Below are 6,518 nucleotides of genomic sequence, written 5' to 3' on the forward strand. Positions count from 1 at the left end.
TGTCCCGATACCTGTGTATTAGGAGGAGGTGAGAGGTCAGTGTCCTGATACCTGTGTATTAGGAGGAGGTGAAAGGTCAGTGTCCTGATACCTGTGTATTAGGAGGAGGTGAGAGGTCAGTGTCCTGATACCTGTGTATTAGGAGGTGGTGAGAGGTTAGTGTCCCGATACCTGTGTATTAGGAGGAGGTTAGAGGTCAGTGTCCTGATACCTGTGTATTAGGAGGAGGTGAGAGGACAGTGTCCTGATACCTATGTATTAGGAGGAGGTGAGAGGTCAGTGTCCTGATACCTGTGTATTAGGAGGAGGTGAGAGGTCAGTGTCCTGATACCTGTGTATTAGGAGGAGGTGAGTGGCCAGAGTCCTGATACCTGTGTATTAGGAGGTTAGAGGTCAGTGTCCTGATACCTGTGTATTAGGAGGAGGTGAGAGGTCAGTGTCCTGATACCTGTGTATTAGGAGGAGGTGAGAGGTCAGTGTCCCAATAAATGTGTATTAGGAGGAGGTGAGAGGTCAGTGTCCCGATACCTGTGTATTAGGAGGAGGTGAGAGGTCAGTGTCCCGATACCTGTGTATTAGGAGGAGGTGAGATGTCAGTGTCCCGATACCTGAGTATTAGGAGGAGGTGAAAGGTCAGTGTCCGATACCTGTGTATTAGGAGGAGGTGAGAGGTCAGTGTCCTGATACCTGTGTATTAGGAGGAGGTGAGAGGTCAGTGTCCCCGATACCTGTGTATTAGGAGGAGGTGAAAGGTCAGTGTCCTGATACCTGTGTATTAGGAGGAGGTGAGAGGTCAGTGTCCTGATACCTGTGTATTAGGGGGAGGTGAGAGGTCAGTGTCCTGATACCTATGTATTAGGGGGAGGTGAGAGGTCAGTGTGGAACGGAAATACGGAAACGGAAAGCACACAGTGTATATCCCGTTGTTTATGCGGAACTACAAAACAAATGTTTCCGCATACATGCCGCAAAGGGCAATGAAAAGGAAAAAAATTATAAATAAGTTTGTGTGCATAAGCCCTAACATGTCCTGTGTATATGAGGTCTGTGTATAAGGTACACGTCCCGTGTATATGAGGTCTGTGTATTAGGTACACGTCCTGTGTATATGAGGTCTGTGTATTAGGTACACGTCCCGTGTATATGAGGTCTGTGTATTAGGTATATGAGGCCTGTGTATTAGGTACATGTCCTGTGTATATGAGGTCTGTGTATTAGGTACATGTCCCGTGTATATGAGGTCTGTGTATTAGGTACACGTCCTGTGTATATGAGGTCTGTGTATTAGGTACATGTCCTGTGTATATGAGGTCTGTGTATTAGGTACATGTCCTGTGTATATGAGGTCTGTGTATTAGGTACACGTCCTGTGTATATGAGGTCTGTGTATTAGGTACATGTCCTGTGTATATGAGGCCTGTGTATTAGGTACACGTCCCGTGTATATGAGGTCTGTGTATTAGGTACATGATCTGTATATATGAGGTCTGTGTATTAGGTATATGAGGTCTGTGTATTAGGTACATGTCCTGTGTATATGAGGCCTGTGTATTAGGTACATGTCCTGTGTATATGAGGTCTGTGTATTAGGTATATGAGATCTGTGTATTAGGTACATGTCCTGTGTATATGAGGTCTGTGTATTAGGTACATGCCCTGTGTATATGAGGTCTGTGTATTAGGTACACGTCCCGTGTATATGAGGTCTGTGTATTAGGTACATGATCTGTATATATGAGGTCTGTGTATTAGGTATATGAGGTCTGTGTATTAGGTACATGTCCTGTGTATATGAGGTCTGTGTATTAGGTACACGTCCTGTGTATATGAGGTCTGTGTATTAGTACACGTCCCGTGTATATGAGGTCTGTGTATTAGGTACATGTCCTGTGTATATGAGGCCTGTGTATTAGGTACACGTCCCGTGTATATGAGGTCTGTGTATTAGGTACATGATCTGTATATATGAGGTCTGTGTATTAGGTATATGAGGTCTGTGTATTAGGTACATGTCCTGTGTATATGAGGTCTGTGTATTAGTACACGTCCCGTGTATATGAGGTCTGTGTATTAGGTATATGAGGTCTGTGTATTAGGTACATGTCCTGTGTATATGAGGTCTGTGTATTAGGTACATGTCCTGTGTATATGAGGCCTGTGTATTAGGTACACGTCCCGTGTATATGAGGTCTGTGTATTAGGTACATGATCTGTATATATGAGGTCTGTGTATTAGGTATATGAGGTCTGTGTATTAGGTACATGTCCTGTGTATATGAGGCCTGTGTATTAGGTACATGTCCTGTGTATATGAGGTCTGTGTATTAGGTATATGAGATCTGTGTATTAGGTACATGTCCTGTGTATATGAGGTCTGTGTATTAGGTACATGCCCTGTGTATATGAGGTCTGTGTATTAGGTACACGTCCCGTGTATATGAGGCCTGTGTATTAGGTACACGTCCTGTGTATATGAGGTCTGTGTATTAGGTACATGCCCTGTGTATATGAGGCCTGTGTATATGAGGCCTGTGTATTAGGTACACGTCCCGTGTATATGAGGTCTGTGTATTAGGTACACGTCCCGTGTATATGAGGTCTGTGTATTAGGTACATGCCCTGTGTATATGAGGCCTGTGTATTAGGTACATGTCCTGTGTATATGAGGTCTGTGTATTAGGTATATGAGATCTGTGTATTAGGTACATGTCCTGTGTATATGAGGTCTGTGTATTAGGTACATGTCCTGTATATATGAGGTCTGTGTATTAGGTACATGATCTGTATATATGAGGTCTGTGTATTAGGTATATGAGGTCTGTGTATTAGGTACATGTCCTGTGTATATGAGGCCTGTGTATTAGGTACATGTCCTGTGTATATGAGGTCTGTGTATTAGGTATATGAGATCTGTGTATTAGGTACATGTCCTGTGTATATGAGGTCTGTGTATTAGGTACATGCCCTGTGTATATGAGGTCTGTGTATTAGGTACACGTCCCGTGTATATGAGGCCTGTGTATTAGGTACACGTCCTGTGTATATGAGGTCTGTGTATTAGGTACATGCCCTGTGTATATGAGGCCTGTGTATATGAGGCCTGTGTATTAGGTACATGTCCCGTGTATATGAGGTCTGTGTATTAGGTACACGTCCCGTGTATATGAGGTCTGTGTATTAGGTACATGCCCTGTGTATATGAGGCCTGTGTATTAGGTACATGTCCTGTGTATATGAGGCCTGTGTATTAGGTACACGTCCTGTGTATATGAGGTCTGTGTATTAGGTATATGAGATCTGTGTATTAGGTACATGTCCTGTGTATATGAGGTCTGTGTATTAGGTACATGTCCTGTATATATGAGGTCTGTGTATTAGGTACATGTCCTGTGTATATGAGGTCGGTGTATTAGGTACATGTCCTGTATATATGAGGTCTGTGTATTAGGTACATGTCCTGTATATATGAGGTCTGTGTATTAGGTACATGTCCTGTATATATGAGGCCTGTGTATTAGGTACATGTCCTGTATATATGAGGCCTGTGTATTAGGTACACGTCCCGTGTATATGAGACCTGTGTATTAGGTACATGTCCTGTGTATATGAGGCCTGTGTATTAGGTACACGTCCCGTGTATATGAGGTCTGTGTATTAGGTACATGTCCTGTGTATATGAGGTCTGCGTATTAGGTACATGATCTGTATATATGAGGTCTGTGTATTAGGTACATTTCCTGTATATATGAGGCCTGTGTATTAGGTACACGTCCTGTGTATATGAGGTCTGTGTATTCGGTACATGTCCCGTGTATATGAGGTCTGTGTATTAGTACACGTCCCGTGTATATGAGGTCTCTCTATTAGGTACATGTCCCATGTATATGAGGCCTGTGTATTAGTACACGTCCCATGTATATGAGGTCTCTCTATGAGGTAGATGCTCTGTGTATAAGGATGCGGTGAGTACCAGGCCTACTCCGTGTATATTAGGTACCACCCTCCCTCTCGGCGGCCATGCATCATCCCTCTCCAGGTATTACATTACATCCTATACAATCACAGCCATGTCTTACCGTCCGCGCTGCCCCCGCTGCTCATGCCATCCCTGCCTCCCGGATTTCTATGGTCCAGACAGGTGACAGCGTCCTAACCAACCCCCCCTGGCCCTGGGGATGGCGGTGGGGGGGTCTCTTCTGTATCCAATTCTTCTAGAAAATCCTGATTTAGTCCACACTAAATAGGTCAGTCCAGCATCTCGCCTTCGTCCAGAAGGATGACGGAACAGCCAAATCCACAGGGTTCCCCCCGGGGCTCAGTCTGGGGGAGCCATTGGGGGGATCTTAGGGAGGGGTGACAGCTGCAGACGCTCGCAGGTGCAAAAACACAAGCCGTCGATAAAAAACACAATCCTTTAGAAAAAGAGCTTTAAAATCAGCAGATTCCCCCTTTGTCAGCAGCAGGGATGACTCCCCACCCTCTGTCACACACGGCGCCGATGCCTGCCTGCCTATTATGAGTGCACACACACACGCACACACACAGGGTGTCACACTCAGCCCCAGTTAAAGAGACATCAGCATTATTATCAATAATTCATGACTCCGGGCTCGCCTCCTCCCCGGCCGCCTCTCCCTCCTCCTCCGAGTCACCGTCCCCTCCTCCGGAGCCATTCACCACTGGGGCTGTGAGGTGCCTGTGACATGATCAGCTCTGCTATCCCTGCGCCGTAGCTGCTGCTCCTCCTGGAAACCCATGTATCCAACCATTTCACATACATTATGGTCTGGTCATTAAACTGGGTGCAGGGAATTAGGAGGGGGGCTTGAAGATGACATAATATGTAGGGGGTGACCGATGTGTCCCTGATCCAGACCTACCGCATCCGGCAACACTAACAGCCACTAACCCGCCATAGAAATTACATGGCGCTCAGTTATCCTGACAGGTGCCGATCATACAACCTCATGATGATTAAAAGTCTATAGGCAGTATTATAGCAGTTATATTCTTGTACATAGGAGGCAGTATTATAGTAGTTATATTCTTGTACATAGGAGCAGTATTATAGTAGTTATATTCTTGTACATAGGAGCAGTATTATAGTAGTTATATTCTTGTACATAGGAGGCAGTATTATAGTAGTTATATTCCGGTACATAGGGGCAGTATTATAGTAGTTATATTCTTGTACATAGGAGGCAGTATTATAGTAGTTATATTCCGGTACATAGGAGCAGTATTATAGTAGTTATATTCTTGTACATAGGAGGCAGTATTATAGTAGTTATATTCTTATACATAGGAAGCAGTATTATAGCAGTTATATTCTTGTACATAGGAGCAGTATTATAGTAGTTATATTCCTGTACATAGGAGCAGTATTATAGTAGTTATATTCTTGTACATAGGAGGTAGTATTATAGTAGTTATATTCTTGTACATAAGAGCAGTATTATAGTAGTTATATTCTTGTACATAGGAGCAGTATTATAGTAGTTATATTCTTGTACATAGGAGCAGTATTATAGTAGTTATATTCTTGTACATAGGAGCAGTATTATAGTAGGTATATTCTTGTACATAGGAGGCAGTATTATAGTAGTTATATTCTTGTACATAGGAGCAGTATTATAGTAGGTATATTCTTGTACATAGGAGCAGTATTATAGTAGTTATATTCTTGTACATAGGAGGTAGTATTATAGTAGTTATATTCTTGTACATAGGAGCAGTATTATAGTAGTTATATTCTTGTACATAGGGGGCAGTATTATAGCAGTTATATTCTTGTACATAGGAGGCAGTATTATAGTAGTTATATTCTTGTACATAGGAGCAGTATTATAGTAGGTATATTCTTGTATATAGGAGCAGTATTATAGTAGTTATATTCTTGTACATAGGAGGTAGTATTATAGTAGTTATATTCTTGTACATAGGAGCAGTATTATAGTAGTTATATTCTTGTACATAGGAGCAGTATTATAGTAGTTATATTTTTGTACATAGGGGGCAGTATTATAGTAGTTATATTCTTGTACATAGGAGCAGTATTATAGTAGTTATATTCTTGTACATAGGAGCAGTATTATAGTAGTTATATTCTTGTACATAGGAGCAGTATTATAGTAGGTATATTCTTGTACATAGGAGGCAGTATTATAGTAGTTATATTCTTGTACATAGGAGCAGTATTAGAGTAGTTATATTCTTGTACATAGGAGGCAGTATTATAGTAGTTATATTCTTGTACATAGGAGCAGTATTATACTAGTTATATTCTTGTACATAGGAGCAGTATTATAGTAGTTATATTCTTGTACATAGGAGCAGTATTATAGTAGTTATATTCTTGTACATAGGAGCAGTATTATAGTAGTTATATTCTTGTACATAGGAGCAGTATTATAGTAATTATATTCTTGTATATAGGAGCAGTATTATAGCAGTTATATACTTGTACATAGGAGCAGTATTATAGTAGTTATATTCTTGTACATAGGAGCAGTATTATA

General features: G+C 41.7%; 1 protein-coding gene across 1 annotated transcript in view; it reads right to left on the reverse strand.

The window, feature by feature from the left end:
* Positions 1 to 4,485, reverse strand: part of FBXL16 (F-box and leucine rich repeat protein 16) — a 40,163-nt gene extending 35,678 nt beyond the window's left edge. The window contains exon 1 of the mRNA XM_040440228.1: positions 4,077 to 4,485. The gene's annotated coding sequence lies outside the window, so the exon portion shown is untranslated. The remainder of the gene's footprint in view (positions 1 to 4,076) is intronic.
* Between the last annotated feature and the right edge of the window lie 2,033 nt (positions 4,486 to 6,518).

The sequence above is a fragment of the Bufo bufo genome, chromosome 7, assembly GCF_905171765.1.
Source record: "Bufo bufo chromosome 7, aBufBuf1.1, whole genome shotgun sequence".
Taxonomy (NCBI): domain Eukaryota; kingdom Metazoa; phylum Chordata; class Amphibia; order Anura; family Bufonidae; genus Bufo; species Bufo bufo.